This window comes from Monodelphis domestica, chromosome 4 (assembly GCF_027887165.1).
Source record: "Monodelphis domestica isolate mMonDom1 chromosome 4, mMonDom1.pri, whole genome shotgun sequence".
Classification (NCBI taxonomy): domain Eukaryota; kingdom Metazoa; phylum Chordata; class Mammalia; order Didelphimorphia; family Didelphidae; genus Monodelphis; species Monodelphis domestica.
In genome coordinates this window covers 65,629,917-65,657,098 of record NC_077230.1, presented here as the reverse complement: position 1 = coordinate 65,657,098, position 27,182 = coordinate 65,629,917, and positions in this window count along the sequence as shown.

Below are 27,182 nucleotides of genomic sequence, written 5' to 3'. Positions count from 1 at the left end.
TTTTCAAGCCTTACCAATCATTTCTGCATTAAAAAGACCGAGAATGTGGCTAGGAAGTTAAAGCAGACCATGACCTTGCCCCCTCTGTTAAGTTTTGTTTCTCTCCTTTTCCCTGCCCAATCATTTACCCAAGAGAGTGGAAAAGATGAGGAACTGGAAAGCAGAGAAGCATTGAACTGTTTTGTAGCTATTGGGATGTCAGAAGTAATCTAGACTGCAGATTTGGGGTATAAATTTGTGGGAGACCATGACAGGTTTAGGAGGAAAATAGATTAGTGGTACTTTCTTACTATACCAATGACATATCTGACATTTTGAACTGGATATTCTGTACTCATCTCAAACCTGACATTCCAAAATGGAACTCAGAGTCTTTCACCACTACCCACTCCTCTTCTTAACTTCTCTATTGCTATGGGGCACATTAGCATCCTTCCAATCAAGCAGATTCACCATCTCAGAGTCATCTTTCCTCAGCCACATTTCCAACCAGTTGTAAGTCTTATTGATTCCATCCTCACAACCACGTTCACATCTACCCCTTTCTCTCCCCTGTGGAAAGTTAATATTAATCTGTGCCCCTTTTTAGTCCCCAAACAACCTAAAAATAGTTTGATCTTTAGACTAAAGCTATAAATCGGCTTCTCCCTCCTTGCTGAGCCCAGATGAAGACAAGTTTTGTTTTGTTTTTTGCTTATCTGTAAATGTGAAGTCTCTTGGGTGGTAAAGGAATTAAATGAGGCAGGCAGAGCCATGTGGGGAAAGGGTAAGGCATGGCACAGTCATTAAAAACACCTCGTGGTTACTCCTGATGTTTGGAAGACCCACCTTTTGTCCTGTCTGGGGTCTAAGTCCTCCAATCAGGGCTCAGGAAAGGGACATCATGAAGAGCATAAATTCACCAAGAGAACAGGAAGTTGCTTCTTTTCCTGGAACTAGGGACTTAGGAAGAGGCACAGTCTGACTCTGAACTGGCTCAGCCTGCTAAAGGAGGAGGAGGCTGAAAAAAAAACTAGATGGCTCAGGATTCTCTCTTGCTTCCTCTGGCCTGATTTTTGCTATTTAATAAATAATTGTGAGATAAAGATACTGGCCTCCAGGGAATTTTAATTATAACACACCTTCATTTTGGTTATATTACCTCCTATATGAAGTATTTTTACCAGCCTCCTAATTGGTATCCCTGAAAAATCTCTCTTCTCTCCAATCCATTCCCAACAGAGTTGCTGAAGTGATATTTTCAAAGCACACATCTGGATACACCATTCTCCTACCCTATGAATTCCAATAGCTCCCCATTTCCTCTAGAATTAAATACAAACCTTGCTCTGTTTGGAACTTAAAGTCCATCAAAACCTACATTTTTCAATCTTATTATACATTATTCCTCTTTCTGAACACTTTAACCCAGCTAAACTAGCTTTCTTGCTATTTCTCACATGCACAACACATCATTTCCTATCTCACTGCCTTTGCTCTACCTGCCCTCCCTCCCTGATTCCTGGATTGCATCCTCACCTTCATCTCTGTGAACCCTAAGTTTCCTCCAAAATTAAGCTCAAATGCCACCCTCTGAACAGAACCATTCCTATTTTTAAAATTTTTATTTAATTAATTAATTTAGAATATTTTTCCATGGTTATGAGATTCATGTTCTTTCCCTTCCTTCCCCCCACCCTTCTCCAGTAGACAATGAGCAATTCCACTGGGTTTTACATGTGTAACTGATCAAGACCTATTTCCATATTATTAATATTTGCACTAGGATATTCATTTAGAGTCTACATCCCCAATCATATCCCTGTCAACCCATGTGATCAAGCAGTTGTTTTTCTTCTGTGTTTCTACTCCCACAGTCCTTCCTCTGAATGTGAATAGCATCCTTTCTCCTAAGTTGAATGGAACCATTCCTGATCACCATAAAAAACTAGTACCCTGCCCACCATCTTTCCCCCCAGAAAAGGTTGCTTTTGAATTTGAATGTTTTTACTTAGAAGAGATTTTGTGTATATCCATATGAATAAATACCTCTGAACCACCACAACACTCTGACCACCCCATGCAAATTTTTGGGGGGAGGGGACAGGAAACTTTCAATTTGTGCATTTCTATCCAAATGCCATACATTCAATATGTATCCATATTGCCAAATAAATAAGCAGTTTTTCAATCTATATTGATTGATATGTAGTTTCATTAAATGACTTTCCTTTAAACTAAGTATTTCCTCTGGCTATTAAAGTTAAATATACCAATGAATGCTTGAGTCTTAATTTTTTTTTGAGCAGATGAAGATACATTACAGTACCTTAACTCTGGAGCAATTCATTCTTAGAATTGGTAAATGCCCCCAAGTACTATATTTCCATTATTTATGCTTGCATACTTCACACACTAAAATATACATCTAAAGACTAATAAATGTGTGTAACTGAGAGGAGCAATCAGCAAATTAAGTTCATATTAACATTTACTTTTAGGGTAATCCTTTGTTGGTTTAAAAATCTATTTTCTTCTTTACAATCATTGGGGCCAGAAAAATGAAAATACTTGAGATTTTAAGTATGTTGGAATGCCATATGTATTTTTGTTTCCTTAATAAATCAAATATTGAAAGACACACTTTTAAATATTGTTTGTCTAGAGGATATGGTCAGACATATTCCCTCCATCACTCCCTCCTTTTTTTCCTTCCTTCTCTCCTTCCTCTCTCCCTCCCTTTCTCCTTCCTTTATTCCTTCTTTCCTTCTTTGCTTCCTTCCTCTTCCTTTCCATTGTCTCTTCTTTCCTTATTTCCCCTCTCCATCTCTCCTTATGTTCTCTCTTCTTCCCTTCTTTCCCTTTCCTTTCTTTCTCTGCCTCTCTTTCTTTATATAACAATTTAACTCAATATTAGGTTCATTTTGACTATTCCTTATTCCTCCATTTTAGCCTTATTTTTCAAAGTACAGAATATTAAGAAGCAAGAAAGACATTTTACAGGCAGAATGTTGTACTCATACTAGCCTCTCTAATACCCTTCTGAATGATAAAGGACATTGAAAATTAGGCTGCAAGTGATGAGAACAAGCTATGCCACTCCTGACAATTGTCATGTCTCTCAGGGCAGGAGAAATGATGTATGATGATCTGATCACCTTCCTGAATAGGGATGAAATTGTGCAGCCCAGGACCACTGCAGTGAGCGACACCTCCCATGACCTTGTTAAGCTCAGCTGCACATCCCATACGTAGTATGACACCTGCAACTTCTGATAGGCATTGGCTCTCTCCCCAGGAATAAAGCATTACCAGCATGGTTCTCCAGAGCTGGCTGGCAGCTGGGGCTATGTATCCTTTTAGGCAGCTCCCATGCTGCTTGTGTTGGTAATAGACAGTTCCCAGGAGGAATGAGGCTCTCTACTCCTACTACATTTAAAACTGCATTAAGACTTTTGGGACACTCTGCATGTGATGATGAGTGTTCATGCTGGTCACTTTGGGGCTGCCAACTTCTTCTTGATAATGTGAATAAAATGGTCATTATAGTTCTCAATTGTAAATAAGACCTGACTAATTAACTATTTCCAAAGACACAGCCACGTCTTAGATTTCAGGAAGCCACATATTAAAGGGAATAAAACAATACATCATATAGATCTGAATTCTTAAGGTAAAGATAGAGAATATGATCAGTATTAAACTAATCTCCAAATCACCAGCACGACAACCACAGAAAACAATGAAAATAATAACTCCCTTCTATGTAGTACTTTAATATTTATAAGTATTTTGTGCATATTATTTTCCTGAATCCTCACAATAGATGTATGAATTAGGTGTTATGATTATCCTCATTTCACAGATGAAGAAATTGAAGCTCAGAAAGGTTACCCATTGTCACATAGAAAATAACCATTTGTTTAGTATTTTCTGCATGGCAAATATCATCCTCAGTACTGAGGAGAGAAAGAAAGGCAAACTAGAAAATATTTTCTATTTTTTTCTATTTTCTATTCTATAAGGATAGAAATATCCCAAAGTAGTTTACATGTTAATCTGGGGAGACAATCTGTAAATAATTAGAGATGGAGACGATATATACTAAATAGAGTAAAGTTATCACAGGCAATATTTCAAACTAGGTTTTCATTTTTGGAATTCCTGAATGCTGTCAACTAAGTCATATTACTTTCTCCAGAAAGCATTCATTTCAGAAACCGACTTAATAAGATAACATAACTGTCCAGGGATATGACTAACATTTTGAAAATATTCTTTTTTCAGGATAGTTTTATATAATGAAATTTGCAAACTTCACGATGACTATACCTATAATCATTTAAAATTAATGTATGAAAAATAGGTAATCCTCTTAGACAGTATTAGGTAGGTCTGGCATTATTGTGTAGTATTTAGGAACATTCTCACATTTGGCAATGAGTGTGCCAGGGATTGACAAGCATGAATTTAACTAGAAGCTAGTGAAGAAGGATTGGGCATTGTACCAAACAGGTAACCAAGGCCATGAGAAAACACAGTCACAAATAAATGAGACCCTGGGGTAAACAGGAGTCAAAAAGGCTAATCCTGGAAAAAGCAAATAAGAAAAGTTCCTGAACAAATGAGAGCTAGGGATTGCCTGCATTTCTAAGTGAACAAATGACGCAAACATACTATTTTTGAAAATAACAATTCATTAAATGGGCAAGTACCTAAGTTTGAAATGAAATGGACAATCTTCATTCCTCTCATGAAGACAGGGAAGAGAAATAAAATCACATTGATCTCCAAACACTACAGGAAACAGCATAGTTTAGTAGGAAGAAGACTTGGACAGAGACAGGAGCGAAGTATATACTTCTGATTAATTTTCCCTGTCTCATGGTATCCCAAACCTCACTGAGAAGCTCTAACACTCTGCTTGGAGAGACCATACAACTTCAATTCAATTCAACAAGGATATATTAAATGCATACAGTAGTATTTTCAAGGCATTTTTCTGGGCGTTGGTGGGGAAAGGCAAAAATAAAATTAGTTCTTGTTCTTAAGCTTTGCATTAGAATAAACAAATCAGCTTTGAACCATAGAGTATTAGAACTTGGAAGAGATTTTGCAAAGCACATTGTCACCCAAAAGGGTTGAGAAAGTCATACAAGACCCTATTGGTTTTGTAAGGAATAGAGTCAGGAATACACCCAGCTCCCTTATACCAAGATTCCAGATTTCTTCCCATACTATCCCACTTTGCTCTCTATTGGTTAGGTTTATGAATTAACATGCAGTAGACCTGATAGTCCAAATTCCATGTCAGTCAATAAATATTTAAAATGTGCCTACTTTGTGCCAAGCACTGTGTTGAGCTCTTACATAAATTTTAAAGTTTAACATTAAATTATATTATAATGGCTAATGTGTAATTAGAATCTGTTCCCCAGAAACTCCAATTCCCAACATCCCCCTTTCCTCATTATGTTATGTGCCAGTGTAGGAAGGATATAAGTTTTGTATAGCCTTGCCTCTCGCTCCCTCTGCCTGTAATCATGGCTGCTGCCAGTGGGTTTCCTGAGCAAGCAGGAGAATTTACTCATGTGGTTTTATTTTTGTTTGATAATTAAGTTTTAACTTCTATTACTTTCAGTTTATTTTCCTTCTACATCAAGTGATTACTAATGAAGTTTATAAAATATAATATTTGGATATTAGACATTCATTTAAATCTTACACTAATTGATATTGAGCTAATCCAGTCGGAGCACATTACTCCTGTACCTTTACTTTTCTTCTGATATCCCAAATAATTGTTAGAAACAACTCTTCAGGAGTCTAATAAGATCTAGCCTGTCACTTCTCAGAACACGTAGATTGAAGTCACATTGGACTCAACCTCAAAATAATAAATCATATCAAAATATGAATATATTTTATCCTTTTAAAATGAAAGATGTGATTTATAATGTCATATTTCAAATGTATGAGCAGGACACCTATAATCAATCATCCAAATAAGGTAGATTATTAAGGAGCTATTTGAAGGCAGGTTGACTAAAAGCATTTGGCTATTGTGGAGTTTTTTTGTGTATATGTGTGCGGTGACAAAAATGTTCATTCTCTGTCACATGTAGTGACACAAGGTTGTTGATTGTTCTTTAGCATTTGGGAGCATTTTCCCTTGTAATATGCTTCAGTGTAATAGAGGCATCCTGAAGAATTCTAAGGAAAAGTTAGCATTGCAGCTGATGAGGAAAGAAATAATAAAAATAAAAATATAACCTATTTATAATATATATAATATATATAAATATAACATGAAAATAAAATAAAAATATAACACTGCATTTAGTGTCCTTGGAGTTGAAACACTCATTATTTGTTTTGGTTTGGGCTTCTGGAAAGTTCTTTCTGATTCTCAAAGAGGAAGGAGGAGAGAGGACATTGCCTCTTGGTCCTAGCGCTCAAAGGTTCCAGAATTTCTGACCTTCAGTTAGGAAGTACAGTACCCACTATTCCCCTTCCATGTGTATGAAAGAAGAGTGCAACTATAGAGAATAAGTAAAGCTGTTGTGACTGTGTTGGGTCCCTCAGCCCACTTCTCTTGCATAAAATGCAGCTGTAGTTGAACGAACCATCTGTGAGACTCAGTGGGCCAGGGACTAGGCTAGTAATAGCTTTGTCTGACTGAGTGGCTGACTGATAAAGCAATATGTTCCATCCTTGCTGTGGTAATAAAAAGCCTGAAATGGTCCGTAAAGTTCAGGCACTGAGAGGAGAGATGTGGAAGAGCCTCGTGGAGGTGCAGACGGTGAAGGCATCCAAGAGAGAAGTGAGGGCAAAATAAGTCAAGGCTGGACATATGGGAAAGAGAAACTATTAAGAGAACAAAAGGTTTAAAAATAGCTGCCCCACAGTGATTTTCATGAGTATTATAAAGCCAAATGTAAGCTCTATTACCAACAGGCCTTATCATATTCTTCATGAAATATTAAGGAGAAGGCCAGGTGGCTGCAGAGTTTATAGAGTGAATAATTTTTTCTCCCTTTCACAATTGGCAAGGCTTGTTACCATTCCATGCAAAAAAAAAAAAAAGATTTGGTGGTTCAGGAGAATTGTGTTTTTGGTGGGAAGATGGATGAGCCAAGGGTGTAGACATGGGTAAAGGAAGTCTGTTCTCAGGCATACTGATTTTTGCTCCGCTCTACCGAATCCCATCCCATTCCATCATTGTAGGCTATCGTATACTATCCTATTATGCTATCCTAAAGAAGCATTTATTAGCAGGATACTATAGGTGAAGTTCCCTGCCAGCTTCTAGGTTTACCAAGAAATATAAATGAAAAATTCCCTGTCCTCAAGAAGCTTACATTCTACATGGGAAACAATATACATAACAAAAGGAAATTCTAGTGAGTTCTCTCTCTGTGTGTGTGTGTGTGTGTGTGTGTGTCTGTGTCTCTCTCTTTGTCTCTCTCTTCCTCTCTTTCCTTTTCCTCTCTCTTTGTCTCTCTCTCTGTCTCTGTCTCTCTCTATCTCTATCTATCTATCTATCTATCTATCTATCTATCTATCTATCTATCTCTTTCTCTTTCTCTCTCCCTTTCTCTCTCTCTCTCCACTCACATACACACAAACAGAAACATACACATTCTTTTTGGAAGCCTTTCAAGGCTCATTTTAGGGGTCACCTTCTACAAATGATCTTTCTTCATTTTCCTAGTTGTTAGTTTCCCCCTATCATTCATTCATTTTATGTGTGTTCTGTGTGTATATGTGTATATAAGAGGAATATAATAAAGAATTTGTGTGTAGATTTACACATACACAAATATGTATATGTAATAAACACACATATAGTTATTGAATTCTTGTGCATGGGAAGATCTCCCACCACTTTTTCCTGGTACTCTATAAAGGGTTTTGAAAGGCAACAGGGATCTTGGAAGAGTGTTTGGACTAATTAAGAGACTGTGATACCTAAAAGGAAAGTAATTTGTGATTTTTACTATTTCTCACTGTAGAGAAGTCTGTGATATTACTTCAGCACAGATTTCAACAACAATTTCTCTCTAGACCAAAGCTTGATAGATACTTTTCCCTAATAGTTGTGTCCACTATAGAATGGAAGTGTCTTGAGAGCTGGGCTATCTCACTTGTATATTTTTATCTTCACCTATTGGAACAGTGCCAGGTACATATCAAGCACTTAATAAATCCTTATTAATAATAACTTTAAGGCTATATGAAATAAAGAACTATCCATATAGCACTTGAATGGTTAAAGGGAAGTATATGTAGCAGATGAAGAATAATTCAGAACAATCAGGCAACATATGATAGTTCTCATCTCTTGGCTGCTGCATCGATATGTACTCCAGAGCCCTCTGTGTGATTTAGGGTAGCAGAAGGAGAAGCAAAATCTTGAAGAAAATGGTTTGGCAAAGATTTAATCACTGAAGCTTCTGCCTTATCCCCAAGTATTTCCTCCTGAGAGACACAGAAGCTCATCTGTATGACACCCTTTGTGTGCATTTAGGGGAGGAGAGAAGGGAAAAGGATAAAAATTGTATAAGTATAAATTTTATAACAATTGTAAAATTGTATAGGTACAATTATTAGTTTTAAAGAAATAAAGGCCTCTGCCTTTTGGACATTATAAGACTATTGAATATTTCTGCATTTTAATTTTTCCTGATTGTTTATTATAAACAATGACATCTTCAACAAATCGAAATAAATCATGAATTTTATGAAAGATGGTACCATAAGAGAACCCTTACTTGTAAATTATTATCTTAGGTATGGCCAGTCAAATAATATTATTAAATGTCCACTATATTGCAAGCACTATACAAAGGAAGTAAAAACCAAAAAGAGTCCTTGCTAGTAAGGAGTTCAGAATCTTTTTTGCTTAATATTCAATTTTATTTTCAGATTTGAATTCTCATCCTCTGACCTCACTTTCTTCCCCTCGCCCTACTTTCTCTCCATTGAGAGGGGAAGAAAAACAAAATCTATTACAAATATAGTCAGGGAAAAGAAATATCCACACTGGCTATGCCAAAAACAAATAAATAATAAACTCATAAGCCTTCATCTGTGTCTTGAATTCATCACCTCTTTAGATGGAGGTAGTATGTTTCATCATTAATTTGGGATTTCTTTTGGTCATTGTGTTGATCAGATAATCAAGTTATTTCAAAGCTGTTTGTCTTCACAATATTTTTCCTGCTTATTTCACTTTATATCAGTTCATATAAGTCTTTCCAGGTTTGGCTGAAATCATCCCCTTCATCATTTCTTATGGCACAACAGTATTCTATTATACTCATATCAAAACTTGTCCATTTATTCCCCAATTGATGACCCCCCCAATTTCCCCTTCACCTCAAAAAGATCCTCTAAAGTATTTTTGTACATGCGTGTCATTTTCCTCTTTCTTTGGTGTCTTTACTGTATAGACCTAGTTGCAGTATTGCTGGGTCAAAGGTTATGAAAGTTTAGTAGCTTCTGAAGCATAGTTGCAAATTCCTTTCTAGACTAACAGGACCAATTCACAGCTCCACCAAGAAATAGTCCATTAATGTACCTATTCTCTCACACATTCCATCCAGCAATTTTGATTTTTCTTCTTTTGTCAACTATGCCATTCTGAGAGATAGAAGATGTAATCTCAAAGTTTTTTTTATTTGAATTATTTCTCTAATTATTAGATATTTAGAGCATTTTTATATGTCTACTGATAGTTTATATTTCTTCTTATGAAAATCATCTATTCCTATCTCTTGATCATTTCTCAGTTGAAGAATGGAGGAGCACAGTGAGGCATATAACATGCAAACAGCTATGTACAAAGCAGTTAATGTATGTGGCACCTAGTAGTAATTACAGAGGAAAGGAACAAAGATTATGGAGGCCTGAGAAAGTCTTCTTTTTTTTTATTTTTATTTGCTCATTTCCAAACATTATTCATTGGAAACAAAGATCATTTTCTTTTCTTCCCCCTCCCCCCCCCCTTCCACCACCTCTCCCATAGCCCACGCGCAATTCCACTGGTTATCACATGTGTTCTTGATTCAAACCCATTTCCATGTTGTTGGTATTTGCATTAGAGTGTTCATTTAGAGTCTCTCCTCAGTCATATTCCCTCAACCCCTGTAGTCAAGCAGTTGTTTTTCATCTGTGTTTTTACTCCAACAGTTTATCCTCTGCTTGTAGATAGTGTTTTTTATATCCCTGCAGATTGTTCAGGGACATTGCATTGCCACTAATGGAGAACTCCATTACCTTCGATTGTACCACAGTGTATCAGTCTCTGTGTACAATGTTTTCCTGTTTCTGCTCCTTTCGCTCTGCATCACTTCCTGGAGGTTGTTCCAGTCTCCATGGAATTCCTCCACTTTATTATTCCTTTTAGCATAATAGTATTCCATCACCAACATATACCATAATTTGTTCAGCCATTCCCCAATTGAAGGGCATCCCCTCATTTTCCAATTTTTGGCCACTACAAAGAGTGCAGCTATGAATATTCTTGTACAAGTCTTTTTCCTTATTATCTCTTTGGGGTACAAACCCAGCAGTGCTATGGCTGGATCAAAGGGCAGACATAGTCTTTTATCGTCCTTTGGAAATAGTTCCAAATTGCCCTCCAGAATGGTTGGATCAATTCACAACTCCACCAGCAATGAATTAGTGTCCCTACTTTACCACATCCCTTCCAGCATTCATTACTTTCCATAGCTGTCATGTTAGCCAATCTGCTAGGTGTGAGGTGATACCTCAGAGTTGTTTTGATTTGCATCTCTCTGATTATAAGAGATGTAGAACACTTTTTCATGTGCTTTTGAATAGTTTTGATTTCTTTGGCTGAGAACTGCCTGTTCATGTCCCTTGCCCATTTATCAATTGGAGAATGGCTTGATTTTTTGTACAATTGATTTAGCTCTTTGTAAATTTGAGTAATTAAACCTTTGTCAGAGGTTTTTATGAAGATTGTTTCCCAATTCGTTGCTACCCTTCTGATTTTAGTTACATTGGTTTTGTTTGTACAAAAACATTTTAATTTGATGTAATGAAAATTATTTATTTTACATTTTGTGACTCTTTCTAAGTCTTGCTTGGTTTTAAAATGTTTCCCTTCCCAAAGGTCTGACATATATATATATATATATATATATATATATATATATATATATATGCACTATTCTGTGTTCACCTAATTTACTTATAGTTTCCTTCTTTATGTTCAAGTCATTCACCCATTCTGAATTTATCTTGGTGTAGGGTGTGAGGTGTTGATCCAAACCTAATCTCTCCTACACTGTCTTCCAATTTTCCCAGCAGTTTTTATCAAATAATGGATTTTTGTCCCAAAAGATGGGGTTTTTGGGTTTGTCATAAACTGTCTTGCTGAGGTCATTTACCTCAAGTCTATTCCACTGATCCTCCTTTCTGTCTCTTAGCCAGTACCAAATTGTTTTGATAACCACCGCATTATAGTATAGTTTGAGATCTGGGACTCCAAGTCCTCCTTCCTTTGCATTTCTTTTCATGATTTCCCTGGATATCCTTGATCTTTTGTCCTTCCAAATGAACTTAGTTATGTTTTTTTCTAATTCATTAAAGAAGTTTTTTGGTAGTTCAATGGGTATGGCACTAAATAAGTAAATTAATTTGGGTAGGATTGTCATTTTTATTATGTTATCTCGTCTCACCCATGAGCAATCAATGTTTTTCCAATTGTTTAGATCTAGTTTTAGCTGTGTGGAAAGTGTTTTGTAGTTGTGTTCATATAGTTCCTGTGTTTGTCTCGGCAGATAGATTCCCAAGTATTTTATATTGTCTAGGGTGATTTTGAATGGTATTTCGCTTTCTAATTCTCGCTACTGAAATGGGTTAGAGATATATAGAAATGCTGATGACTTATACGGGTTTATTTTGTATCCTGCAACTTTGCTAAAGTTGTTGGTAATTTTGAGTAACTTTTTGGTTGATTCTCTAGGATTCCTTAAGTAAACCATCATATCATCTGCAAAGAGTGATAGCTTGGTCTCCTCATTGCCAATTCTAATACATTCAATTTCTTTTTCTTCTCTAATTGCTACTGCTAGTGTTTCTAGTACAATGTTAAATAATAGAGGTGATAATTGGCATCCTTGTTTTACTCCTGATCTTATTGGAAAGGCTTCTAGTTTATCCCCATTGCAGATGATGTTTGCTGATGGTTTTAGATATATACTGTTTATTATTTTTAGGAAAGGCCCTTCTATTCCTATATTTTCTAGTGTTTTCAATAGGAATGGGTGTTGTATTTTATCAAAGGCTTTTTCTGCATCTATTGAGATAATCATGTGATTTTTGTCAGTTTGCTTGTTAATATGGTCAATTATGTGGATGGTTTTCCTAATATTGAACCATCCTTGCATTCCTGATATGAATCTTGCCTGGTCATAGTGGATGACCCTTATGATGACTTGCTTGAGTCTTTTTGCTAGTATACTATTTCAGATTTTTGCATCTATATTCATTAAGGAGATTTGTCGGTAGTTTTCTTTCTCTGTTTTTGACCTGCCTGGCTTTGGGATCAGTACCATGTTTGTGTCGTAGAATGAATTTGGTAGAACTCCTTCTTGGTCTATTCTGTCAAATGGTTTGTTTAATATTGGGATTAGTTGTTCTTTGAATGTTTGATAGAATTCATTTGTGAATCCATCTGGACCTGGGGATTTTTTCTTAGGGAGTTCTTTGATGGCTTGTTCAATTTCTTTTTCTGAAATGGGGTTGTTAAGGTAATTTATTTCTTCCTCTTTTAGTCTAGGCAATTTATATTTTTGTAAGTATTCATCCATATCACCTAGATTGCCATATTTGTTGCCATATAATTGGGCATAGTAGTTTTTAATGATTGCCTTAATTTCCTCTTCATTAGAGGTGAGGTCAATTTGGTTTATTTCTTTCCTTTTTTTAATTAGACTGAATAGTACTTTGTCTATTTTATTTGTTTTTTCAAAGTACCAGCTTCTAGTCTTATTTATTAAATCAATAGTTCTTTGACTTTCAATTTTATTAATTTCTTCTTTGAGTTTTAGGATCTCTAATTTAGTCTTCATCTGAGGATTTTTAATTTGTTCACTTTCTAATTTTTTAATTTGCATGCCCAATTCATTGACCTCTGCCCTTCTTAATTTGTTAATATATGAACTCAAGGATATAAATTTCCCCCTCAGTACTGCTTTGGCTGCATCCCACAGGTTTTGAAAGGATGTCTCATCATTGTCATTTTCTTCAATGAAGTTATTAATTGTTTCCATGATTTGTTCTTTAACTGGTTTTGGAGAATCGTATTGTTTAATTTCCAATTAATTTTCGATTTACTTCTCCATGTCCCCTTACCAATTATTATTTTCATTGCATTGTGATCTGAGAAAGTTGCATTTATTATCTCTGCTCTTTTACACTTGTTTGCAATGTTTTTACGCCCTAATACATGGTCAATTTTTGTAAATATACCATTTGCTGAAGAAAAGAAGATATATTCCTTTTAGTCCCTATTTATTTTTCTCCACATGTCTGCTAACTCTAATTTTTCTAAGATTTCATTCACTTCTCTTACCTCTTTCTTATTTATTTTTTGGTTTGATTTATCTAGTTTAGATAAAGGAAGGTTCAGGTCTCCCACTAGTATACTTTTTCTATCTATTTCGTCCTTGAGTTCCTCTAGTTTCTCCTTTAGAAATTTGGATGCTCTGCCATTTGGTGCATACATGTTGAGTACAGATATTTCCTCACTGTCTATACTGCCTTTTATCAGGATGTAATTACCTTCCCTATCTCTTTTAACTAGATTTATTTTTACTTTGGCTTTGTCGGATATCATGATTGCGACTCCTGCCTTCTTTTTGTCAGTTGATGCCCAATAGATTTGGCTCCACCCTCTTACTTTCACCCTATGTGTATCTACCTTTCTCATATGTGTTTCTTGCAGACAGCATATGGTAGGGTTTTGGACTCTAATCCACTCTGCTATTAGCTTGCGTTTTATGGTTGAGTTCATTCCATTCACATTCAGAGTTATGATTACTAGCTCTGTATTTCCCAGCGTTTTGATTTCTGCTCCTTTACCTGCCTTTTCTTCTTTCACTATTTCCTTCTACACCAATGTTTGCTTTTGAACAGTACCCCTTGTTCCCACCTTTATTTTACTTCCCTTTCTACCCCCTACCTATATATCTCCCCCTTATTTTCCCTGTAGTCTTTCTAAAATTAACCCCCCCACTCCCTCCCTCTCTTGTACTGCTTCCCTCCAAACCAGACTGTTTGTTACCCTTCTACTCCCCTATAGGGTGCAAATCTATTCTCTGCCCCCAATGGATTGAATTGTTTTTCCCTCTTTGAGTCACTTTCAAAGTACATAAAAGTTGAGTATTTCCTTTCTCTGACCTCTTCACCCTTACAGTGTATTGACATTCTCCCCCCTCCCACCATGAGCTTCTTTTTGACATATAAATTTACCCCCATTTGTTTCTTTTCCCCATTTCTTTTAATATTAACCTATTTTAAGCTCTAGTAATATATATATATATATATGCATACACATGCGTATGTTTTTTTTGCATGCATATATCTATATACCTATTTATGCCTTGTCCTTTCATCCTATACAGTTTGTTGCTGTTCCCTCTAAATATATTTCTTTTTGCTGCCCAGGTAATAAGAACAGTTTTTAAGAGTTACCAATGACCTCTTTTCTTATAGGGATACATATCATTTTAACTTATTGAGTCTCTTAAAATTGTTTTGCTTTGTTTTTCTTTTTTCCCCTCTTTTTTAATTGCCTTTTGTTGATTCTCTTGAGTTCTGTGCTTGGACATCAAATTTTCTGTTCAGGTCTGGTCTTTTCTTTACGAATTCTTGAAATTCTTCTATTTTGTTGAGTGACCATACTTTCCCCTGTAAGAATATAGTCAGTTTTGCTGGGTAGTTGATTCTTGGTTGTAGACCTAGTTTCCTTGCTTTCCAGAATATCATATTCCATGCCTTTCTTTTTTTCAGTGTGGATGCAGCCAGATCCTGAGTTATCCTCACTGTGGTTCCTTGGTATCTGAATGACTCCTTCTTGGCAGCTTGTAATATCTTTTCTTTGGTCTGATAGTTCTTGAATTTGGCTATAACATTCCTGGGTGTTGTCAGTTGGGGATTAAGTACAGGAGGTGATCTGTGGATTCTATCAATCTCCATTTTTCCCTCTTGTTCAAGGATTTCGGGGCAGTTTTCTTTAATAATTTCCTGTAATATAATGTCCAGGCTTTTTCTTTTGTCATGGTCTTCTGGGAGGCCAATAATTCTTAAATTGTCTCTCCTTGAACAATTTTCTAAATCCTCTGTTTTGTGAATGAGATGCTTCATATTTTCCTCAATTTTTTCATTCTTTTGGTTTTGTTTTATAGTATCTTGCTGCCTTGTGAGGTCACTCCATTCTAGTTGTTGTATTCTGGTTCTTAAAGACTGGATTTCATCCTTAGTTTTTTGGTCATCCTTTTCCTTTTGGTTGGATTTTCTTTGGAGGTCATCTTTCATCTTCTTCACCTCATCTTTCATCTGCTTTGCCTCATTTTTCATCTCCTTTGCTTCATTTTCCAGCTGGTTGATTTTGGCCTTCAAGACATGGTTTTCTGTTTCCAGATGACTTATCTTAGTTTTTAAGTTCTTTTCCCAATTGTCTTCAGCCTCTCTTAATTGTGTTTTGAATTGCATTTTGAGTTCTTCCAAAGCCTGTACCCAATTCACTGGGATTTCTGATTTTTCCTTTGCTGGGTCCTCCCCCTCTGTTTCATTCGCTCTTTGCTCATTACCTGTGCAGAAGTTGTCTATTGTAATTTCTTTCTTCTTTTTCTATTGTTTGCTCAAGTTTACCCCTTCTTTGCTCCCCGTATTTGTTTGTGCTCATGCTCCTCTCATTTTGTTTTGGTTTGGGGGCTGTCAGTCTCCCCTCTTGGAGCTTTGTCAGATCTCTTGGTACAGTCACTAGGGGAGGAATGTGAGCTTCCCTGTCCTCTGGAGGCTTTTGATTGGATTGAGTTCAATTGGGTTGGGCTGTATGTGGTATGAAGCTCTGAGACTCTGAAGACTCCTGGAAGGCTGGGCCACCCAGGCTCTCTCCAGTTCTCTCCAGCTGCTTCTCCACTGTCCGCAAGTGCCTTTGCCTGCCTCCCTAAACTCTGAGGAGTTCTGATGGGATTAGATTTAACTGGATTGGTCTGGATGTGCCCCAAGGCAACGGTGAGACTGGAGCCCGATGAAGGGACTCAGCCACAGCCTGTTTCTCCCTGGCTTCCTCCCTGCTGTCCAAGCTGCATGCTCCAAGCCCGGTGCCCCACTGCTCACAAGGTAGACCCTCCAAACCAGCACCTTTGCCCTCTCAGAGGTTCCCGCTGCTGCTGGGGGCTCAGTCCTCTGGGTTGTGAGGGAGGGGTCCTGGGACCTTCACTCTGCCTTCCCCTTAGCCCTGAGTATTCTCAGATTCTGGCTTTTGGGGGGCATACCTTTTGATTTGAGTCCAGAAGGAGGGTTCTCCACTTCTGTCCTGTTGTTCAGATTGAATTTCAGTGCCCTAGGAGCATTCAGTCTGTATCGGTTAAGGAAGGGTCTTCCAGGAGGTCTGAACTTTTACAGCTTGCTAAGCTGCCATCTTGACTCTGCCCCACCCTGAGAAAGTCTTCTTGAAAAAATATGAGGCTTTTTATGGGGGTATGGAGGCAGGGAAGACAGAAGCTGGAAGTGATAAGGTAGAGCATTCCAGGTATGGGGAATAATAGCCTGTTAAAATGCTTGGAGTCCTAAGATAGAGTATCATATGAGAGGAATTTAGCAAGGAGGCCAGTGTCACTGAACTGCAAAATAAATGGAAGGAAGGAAGGAGGGAAGAAAGGAAGGAAGGAAGGAAGGAAGGAAGGAAGGAAGGAAGGAAGGAAGGAAGGAAGGAAGGAAGGAAGGAAGGAAGGAAGGAAGGAAGGAAGGAAGATATAAGGAGACTTGAAAGTTATCAAAGGGCCAGGTTAAGGAAGGATATAAAAGGCAAACAGAGTATTTTATATTTGATCCTAGAGTTAATAGGGAGCCACTGCAATATATTGAATAGAAGAGTGATATGGGCAGAGGTTTGTGAAGACCAATTTAAGAGCTGAGTGAAATATGAATTGGATGGGGAGAGACTTGAGAGAAAGAGAACAATCAGTAGACTGCCGCAAATAATCTAAGTGTGAAAAGATGATGGTCTGCACCAGAGTGGTAGCAGTGTTAGAAGAGAGGAGAGGGAGTACCAAAAAACATATTGCAAAGGTAGATTCAAAAAGATGTGGCAAGTAATTAAATATAAGTGGCAAAAAGAGTTTGAGGAGTTGAGGATATCTAAATTTTGAACCTGGGTACCTTTGACTATGGCGATACCCTCACTAGCAAAGGGAACTTAGGAAGAGGAAAGGATGTGAGAAGGGAAGCATAAGATCACTTTGGGACAAACTGAATTTAAGCTGTCTACAGGGCCTCCAGTTTGGGATGTCTAATAGATACTTGGAGATGTGAAACCATAGATCAAGAGAGAAGTTAGAGCTGGACAAGTAGATCTGAGAATCTTGATTGTTTGAAAACATATTGATGTTAATTGAAACCAGGAGACCTCATGAGATCATCAAGTGAAACAATATAGAGAAGGAAGAAAAAAATCCATGACCTGGATAAAGAAAAAGCAAAATTTCAAAGGAATGATCAGACGGGGGGGGGGGGGGGGGAGAACTAGTGATTCTGAGCCATGAAGTCTTAGAAATAATAGAGTAACAAAGAGAAGAGAATAATAATAATATCAAAAGCTGAAGAGATAGGTCAAGATGAATGAGGATTAAGATGTATTGTCATTAAATTTGACAATTAATAGATCATTAATAATTTGGGGGAGGGAAATTTTGATTAAATGATGAGATGAGAAGACTGCAAATTGCTAAGGAGAGAGTGAATGAAAATGAAGTGGAAGCACCTGTTTATTTATTTGTTTTTATAGACCTTTACCTACCAAATACTGATTGTAAAGCAAAAGAATAATAAGGTTTAGGTATCTGGGGTTAAATGACTTGTTCACAGTCACACATGTAGGAAGTGTCTGCGGTCAGATTTGAACCAGGTCTGCCTGGCTCTCTATTAACTTTGTTTACTAGGTGTCGGAGGTACCTATTATAGGAGGTCTTTTCAAGAAGTTAATAAAGCAAAAGGGAGAAAATATCTAGGATAAAAACTTGCAGGGATGGAAAGTCAAGTGAGAGTTTTCTATTTGTTTTGTTTTTTTTGAGAATGAGGGGAACATGGGCATGTTTGTAGACAGTAGGAAAGCAGCCAGTAGAAAGGCAATGACCGAAAATTAGTGAGAGAGTAGAGATGATAGGGATAAGGAAACAATTGGAGAAGACAGGAAAGAAAGGAACCATTCACATTCACATTCACATTCCTTGCAAGGAAAAAGGTTACCTTTTCATATGAAATAGCACACAAGGAGAAAATAGTGACAGAAGGCATCTGAGTGTGAGGACAAATATAAAATAATACCTATCCTACAGTTTCATTGTCATATTTTTTCTAGCAAAAACAATTTTGTTACACAATTTTTATGTAAGAAAGATGCATTCTCCTTGGTGACAGGAAGACCGGCGTTCTATTTTTTCCTCCTGTACTTCCTAGTGAGTGACCCTGGGCAAGTCACTTGACCCCCATTGCCTAGCCCTTGCCACTCTTCTGCCTTGGAACCAATACACAGTATTGACTACAAGACGGAAGGTAAGGGTTTTTCTTCTCCTTTTGCTAAAGCTTTAGTTTCTAGAATACTATTGGATAATACTGATGTTAATAGACATCCTTGCTTCACCTCTGGTCTTGCTGAGAAGAGTAATAGGATGGTTTCTTTTCTTCCCTTTAAGAGAAGGTGGAGGAAAAAAACAACAAGAACAACCAAAACATTTTACCTAGAAAGTCTTGGAAGCAATATATCTGCCATGAAGTTCAGATATTTTGGAGCATTTCACAGAACTACCTTAGTTTCCATTTTAAAATCAGCAGCTGAAAAAATAAGAGAGCACTTTGCATGGCAGAGTGTAGTTTATGATGTTTCTCCCTTGATGGATAACTGATTCTCCAGCATAGCATCTGAGAGAGACTACAAGGTTACTAGGCACATATGTGCAAAGGGAACATTCACATTTCCTGAATTCTGACTGGATGCTGCCACTTTGATACATGACTGTGCTATAGAAGGCCAATCAATTCAGTGTGAGGCTCCACGCTGAGTGGAATATGCAATTTGTGTGATTAGAGTTATCATTATTACATCAAGCTGAACAACATTTTCAGCTTTGTGAACTACAGATAGAAAGAATCAGGAGAAGATTGGATTCAGGTCAGGATGGGGGATCATTTTTATGAAGTGCATGAAGCTCCTCCTCTTATCTCCTTTTCTAACTAATCTGTTGGTGGCAAGGAGAAGGAAGAGAGGAAGAACTGATTAATGGAATAGGAATCATTGACTTTGAGAATTCTAATTCTACTGCTGGCAAATACATATTGGTAAATAATCTTCAGAACTTCATATACATACCACTCACCCATTATCAGGATTAAAATCTCATAGGATCTACCCAATGGAATCTTAATCATGATCCTCTCTTTGTCCATCCCTCCCATTTCCCTCCCGATTCCCACCTATTTTTAGTGTTTATATTATCTAGGGCTAGAGTCTCCATGGCGTTGTGATTAGACAACCAGCATTAGAGTCAGTAAGTTCTGGTTTCAATTTTGTCTCTTGATACATGATTGCATGAACATGGGCAAGTCTTTTAAGCTCTCAGTGCAACTTGGTAAATGTTTTTTCTCTTTCTTTCACCCTACCACAAACTCCTCTCTCTCACAAAGATTTATTAATGTTTGCTTTTTCCATTACATACATGGACAGATTACTCTCACTTTGAGGTTTCTCATAAAAAAGTAAAGCAATAAAGCAAAGTTAATGATTCAAGGACTTCATCTGAAAGTGTATGCACCATTCCTCATCTTGTAGCATCCTCCCACATCTCTATATTTTTAATTAACAAAAATCTATTTTTCTCTCCCTCTTACCCCCACACCAAATTGGAAAATTGAAAGGAAAAATCCTTATAACAAATATGCATAGTCAAACAAAGCCAATTCCCTCAATGGCTCTATGTAAACTGTATGTGTACACATATAAACATATACATGTATGTATGTATGTATACAGATATACAAAATTCTGTAACCTATATCCCTTTGTGAGGAAATGAATAGAATGTTTCATCATTAGACTTCTAGAGTCATAGATGATCATTACATCTCAACTTATAGCTTTCTAAGTAGTTTGTCTTTAACATAGTTGTTTTTGTATAAATCATTTTTTCTGATTCTACTTATTTCAGATTCTTTCATATTCTCCTTTCTCAGTTTATAAGTCTTTGAGAACTTTTGTAATCAATTAATTTATTATATTTAAATACCCAGTTAATTGTTCCCTTCCTCCCCTCCCCATTAAAGAAGACATCATTTGACAAAATGTTGTGTGTGTGTATAAACACACGCAGACATATATATACACACATATCTTATTTCTATTTATCAATTGTCTCTCTGGAAGTGAATATATATGTCATTCTTCAAACAGTATTTCTATTGTAGTTTATAATGTTCTCCTGGCTTTGTTCATTTTACTTTTTTTTTAATTTCATGTAGATCTTTCTGTGTTTTTTTCCAAAATCAATGTTCTCATTTCTTAGAGCAAAGAAATATTCCATCAGAATCATATGTCACAACTTGTTCAATGATTCCCCAGTACATAGGCATCCCTTCAAATTCCAGTTCTTTGCCATTACAAAGAAAGCCACCTATAAATATTTAGGTTCTTTTCCATTTTTCTTGACCATCTCAAGAAATAAACCTAATAATGGTATTGCTGAATAAGAAGGTATACACAATTGTATAACTGAGTATAACTCTTCATTCCTCTCCAAAATAGTTGGATCATTTTACAGTTCCACCAACAATGTATTAGTGTCTCCATTTTTCCACATCCCCTCAAACAGTTGTCATTTTACACTTTTTTGTATGTGAGTCCAACTAGCATCTGATTTACATTTCTCCAATAATGATTTAAAATATTTCTTCATATAGTTATATATAACATTTGTTTTCTTCGTCAAAAAAATGTTCATGTCTTTTGACCATTTATCAGTTGGGGAATAGATCATATTATAATATATTTGACAAAGTTTTCTCTATATTTTACACATGAGACTTCTATCTAAGAAAGTCTGCCTTTTTTTTTTGCATGGGATGCACAGGACAAGACAAGAAGTATCCACCCCCATACCTTGTGTATGTATCTTGGAACCAAACTCTTATGGTAATAATGAGTCTGTTCTAAGGAGGGGAATCAGCATTCTGGCAAAGTGATGGTTTCTGTATTCTAGTTTGGGTTCTATGTACTGATATTGATTGGGTATTTTTAGCTTTAGCTTTTAAAATTGTTGATACTTTTAAAGTATAGGAAGGCAATATAGCATAGTGGATATGAGAACTGAGTCAGGACAACCTGGGTCCAGGTCCTTCCTGGACAAGTAACTTAATCTCTCTCTATGCTCTAGGCAACTCTATAAGACTATAAATTGCCCGGAGGGTGCCAATCTACATTGATAGAAAGCCTTTCCTCACATGAGAGTTCCATGTCACAATAAAACCATAGGTCCATCCAGGCTCTATTTCTATCTCCTTTTGTATAGAGCAGCAGTTCTCAACCTCTCAATTTGTAGCAATAAGAATGCATAATGCATATCAGGTATTTACATTCCAAATCATAACTGTGGCAAAATTACAGTTTTGAAGTAGCCACCAAAATAATTTTTTGGTTTGGGGTCACCACAACATGAGGAACTGTATTGTGGGGTCACAGCATTAGAAAGGTTGAGAACCACTGATCTAGAGGATGAAAAGTGGACTCTTAAAATAGACAATCTATTCTACTAAACATATTATCTTCGTTCCAAGTTCTCCCAAAAATGAGGACCACTGACCACTGGCACACACCTGTTTTGCTAATTCCAGGGAACTCTTAAAATGTAAAGCAATATGTTTCTATTAAAAACAACAACAACAACAACCTATGTTTGTTTACTGTACTGGTGAAATGTGAAACTCTGAGTTTGCTTTATATTCTGATAGACTAGGAACTGACTTTGAATCTCCTTTGTAGAACACTCCACTGGAAGTACTGGATGACATGATACTTCTATGAATTTGCACTCATTGAGTGCTTTCACGAATGGGTGGGTTTTATTTCACAAGCTCTAACGTGAGTTCTGTTGTGGATAGATTTAGGCACCAACCCCCCCATGCAAGAATTAGCAAAGTAACTCAATAAAGCTTAAGGCCAAATTGTTTTGATGATCTTAAAGGGACTTCAAAATGACTAATCTCATTGCAGTGGAAGCCTATTACTTAAATAATCAGAAAAGGGTACTCTGAACTGTGCACTGATTCTTTTAAAAAGTTGTTGACATAAAGTAAACGACTGGTGCATATTGTCATTAGAAATAAGCAGAGGAGGCGAATGAGATGAAGAGTAGCAAAGATAATGTTTTTTGGAAGTAAAAGTTCTGCTTCAGTGTCGCTTGAAAGGGCAAATACGGTTTCCTTTGTGTAGAGAGCATATCTGAATGCATATATTTTAGTTTTAATAAATTTGGACATGTTTCCCGAAAGCCTGTATAAGTAATTTAAGGTTTTACCATTTGTGTGGCCATTATCCTTAGTTTGGTTTTAACTATTAGGTCTTAGAGTTTCTAGGCTAAATCAGGAAAAAGTATTAGTCAGTTCACAGTAAAGCAAACTACAGTTTCCATGAGTTGCTTTGTAATATCCATTTCAAAAATCAAGTTAAGCAAGTAATACAACAGCTTTTCAAAACGCAATGAACAGTTTAATGCTGCACAAAGACTAAGTGTTCCATAAAGCAGTGTTACTCCCGACAGGTGGTAAGGACATGAAATTAAGTTCATTATATAGACCTGGACAATTGAAAAAAAATCATTAAAAGGGGATTCTATCTTTATTTTTTGTGTAATTTCGCAGCTCCTTTAGAAATGAAGTTGTCACTGATTAGGTTGGCATTCCTTAGTGGCCCAGGAATTTTAGGTGTCCTTCCTTGGATCCTCAGAGAGCCCTTTGTCCTAGAATCATTCTAATGCCATAAATGATCTGATAAAACTTCCCCATTTGTGCTACCAGCAAATGAATTCTGAAATGAGCTCCTTGTTATATACTAAATGCTGAAAAAGGCATTATGGAATAATGACAAAAATTAATTCCTCAATTTTATTTCTATTATAAAGTATAGAATTCATCCTTTTTGCAAAGATGTTTAGAAAATAAGCGAATTTGCATTTAAATGATTTACATTAGAGTCTATTGTTGAATATTTAGGACCAAGATCAAATGTTCTTCTAACAGAAATGGAGGGGGAAAGTGAAAAGAGGAAATGGAGCTTAGATTACATAAATGAATGTTGGGTCCAGTCTAGATGGGATGCATGGCTTCTAACATGCAAGGGTCAAATGGGTCAGAGAGTCAATGCCAAGAAATGGAGCTTAACCTCCAGAAGAATTTATATCTAATTTTAAATCATTCACAACAACCTTTAAAAGAGGAATGAACACAGAAAGGAGAAAGGGAGATAGGGAAGGTAGGCTGTCTTTCCCTTCTTTTTTTTCTTCTCTTCTTTTATCTCTACAGGCTTGAGGAATTATTGACACCCATTTCATTTGTCTTTCCCTGAGTTTAAAATTGAGGTTATGAGATAGAATATTACCTGTGCACTTTGGAACATCTATGAGTGACATGTGATAGTTGCCAGGGAAACTAGAGGTTTCTATAGGTCCTTAAAGTACTTTACATTTGAGAGAGGAAGCTCAGTTGAGGTTGAAATCACTAGTTAAAGGTTATGTTGATCCTGTGCAGAATGAAAGGAGAAGCTGTTTTGAGTGGAAGGAAGGCCCTTAAATTTGAGAGGAAGTTTCAAAAGGATTTTGTGGCTTCTTTTTCATTAGCTCTTTTTGAATAGTCTTAAGAAAAACGTATCACCACAATTTGGAGAAAATACTAAGAGAAAGCTGAAAAGAATCTGGGGTTCATTGATGCTATATGATGGTGTACATAAAAGCAGAAACTGTTATAGATAAGTTATTTCCTAATGAGTCATTCATAGAATTAAAGATGAGTAAAATCTGATGATAATCATTAATTTATAGTTTTCTATATATTGAATCCTTATAGATCAGTCTATAGAGTTAGTTGTCAGTAATTTGGTTTAATTAACTTATAAACTTACATATTAGACTAATGAATTTTGTTTGATGCACACATATATATTTCTTTGCATTTCCCTTCAGATTCATAACAATTCCTCTTCATCATAAATACTTTTTATCTGGGGAATTATTGACTAAACAGCAAACCTTGTATTGTATAGTTTTAGAAATTCATTCTAGACTACATTTTATCATTTCTCTCCCACTCAATTCATAAAAAATAGTAATAATTGGTTAGGAATGTGACTTAGAACTCATCAAGCTGATGGTATTATGATGCCCTAGTGTCTTTGGGACTCTGGGTTGCAAGATGACTAGGGTTCAGGTAATGAAAGCTATATGAACCTGGAGTACTACTGCTTCCCAAATAAAGCATCTCAGGATATTTTCTCCCTAGCAGTAAGATGGGAGGAAGGTAAGGATAAATAGACTAAAGGGGAACGAGAGAATGGGCAAGGTGAAATGTCAAGAAAGAGCAATAGGATAAAAGAAGCAGAAAGGGGGAGAACAGATAGACAGAGGTAAAGAACATGAAGAATAGTGAAAATTGAGACTAGATTTGTGATTTTGATGACATAGGGATGTAAGAAATTAAATTTAGGGGTCTGACTAAAATATGAGAATTCTAAGGTAATATTGTGGTTGCCAATTTAAAATGTTATAACTGAAGTCAAAATGACTTTTAGTAGTGTTTATTTATAAGCAGGTGGAAAGAGTGAAAAGTAGAGAAATGTAAGATGAAAGTAGATAAAATGTCTAGCCTATTACACTAAATGTTACTCTGGTGTCCAGCTCAGCCCCAGCAGGGCTCATTAACCTTCAGCCAGAGAACCCAATGGTGTCTTATGCAAGGGTTCCACCTATGCAGCCTCCTCCAGGAGAGGAAGGCTTCTCCAGAACTAATCTCTCCAGAAGCCAGGAAAAGAAGGCCAGCTATTCTACTCACCCCAGAAGCAGTCCAAAAGCTAAAGTCAAGGTCTAAGCCAAAGGTCCAATCCAAAGGCACCTTCAAAAGCCAAGTCACCAGTCAAACTCTCTCAACAGTAAGTTCAGGACTTTTTATAGTCCTTTTTCCACATCACTTCCTGTCCCTTCCTCCACTTTACAAGAACCAATTGCAGAGTTTCAGTTTTCTCAGCACTGCCCAGTACTTGGTTCATGGCTTGTGGAGTTGTCACACCCTTTAGTTAAGTGACTTGAGAACTCCCTTCCTTAGTGTTAAGAAGAGATGTTTAAGTTTTGGGCTGATTAATTTAAAATTGCTGATTGATAGACAAAGAAAGTTTGATTCACTCTTCACAGGGAACTCAACTGAGGCAGGTCAGCAACATATTTACAACTTTTTCCCTTAGAGAGATGTCTAGAAAAGTAGTGTCATATTAGAGTAGAAATGGGGGCCACTAAATCAAAACAAGGATTCTTGTGGTCATGTTTTGACTTAGAAAACTACATATTAACATTAAACTTTATTTTTAACTATTGTTAAATATTTCCCAATTATATTTTAATCAGGATCCAGTGGAATTCAGGAGGTTATAGATTGTTTTAACACCTTTGGTCTAGAACACTAAAGGGCTAAAAAGCTTACACAAGGTCATACAACTAGGGTGTATCAGAAGCAGGATCTGAATCTAGGTATTCTTGGCTTCAAGTCAATATATCTGTCCATTATGCCATGTTCCCTCTAAAATTTGTTTCAGGAATTTAAATATAGAATATAATACATTTATCTTTTAAGTCAGGCTAAGTGACAAAGATAAGAGGGAATTGTAGTAACAACAACAACAATGGAGTTAGATGTAGAAGATGCAACCCAGAAGAGAAACAAGGAGAAAAAAGAACAGTCTCAAAAACGACTGCTTGTGGTTGCTACGGGTTTCTAGTTACTTTTAAATGGGCTACCCTCTCCTGCCCTAAATAACTTACTGACGTAAAGAAAGGCTGATGGCAGCACATATTTGTGTGTATATCTTGATCTCGTTAACAGTCTTTCTCAACACTCACTTTGTTATGGTCTGGCTCTTGCTTAGAGGAGCCAGGCACAAGAGATAATATTGCATTTAATAAAAACATTTGAAGACCCAAAACCCACAAAAACTCATAACCACAAACAAAAGAAATTAAAAATAGCCCAAGGTAGCACTCCATATAATCTCCTTAGTATAAACTGTTTGGACAGGAAGGTGGGAATATGGATAGCTCTATTTTTTCCTTCTTTCCAATATGCTAAGAGAACAGAACATAATTTTAAAACAACTTCATAAATTCATTTCCCTCGAGCACCATAACATCAAGAAGTATTGCATATGGGCACCAACTGGTTCCTAAGTTACTAAATCTGGAATGATCAAATGAAGTTAATGACACAGAGTTGGCTAAGTTGAGGCTTTCAGTAGCATATACAAAAAAGCCAGTACAAACACACATGCCCCGAATAGCTATCTTTTAAGCAGAGCATCATTTTTCTTTTTAAATAATGAACTCAGAGAGATTTCAGAAGCATGCTCTTTGGGAGGAAATGAAAATAGCAAAAGAACATAGTTCAGCTTAGATGTTGAGGAATTAGCTTCTGGTCCCTGTATTGCCCAGCTCTCTGCCTTCAGTTTCCTAGTTCTTTAAAAGAACACCATCAGATTAGTTGGCGACACATGCCACATAATGACACCCATCTGTCAGCTGTGGACAAGGTCTGTATATATGCCCTGGCAGTTAGCTTTTCCCATTTTCCATAAGGATTATGTTTTTACTCTTCAGCTTCCAACACTACTGACCATGAGGTGCTGCTGTTGACTTATTTTC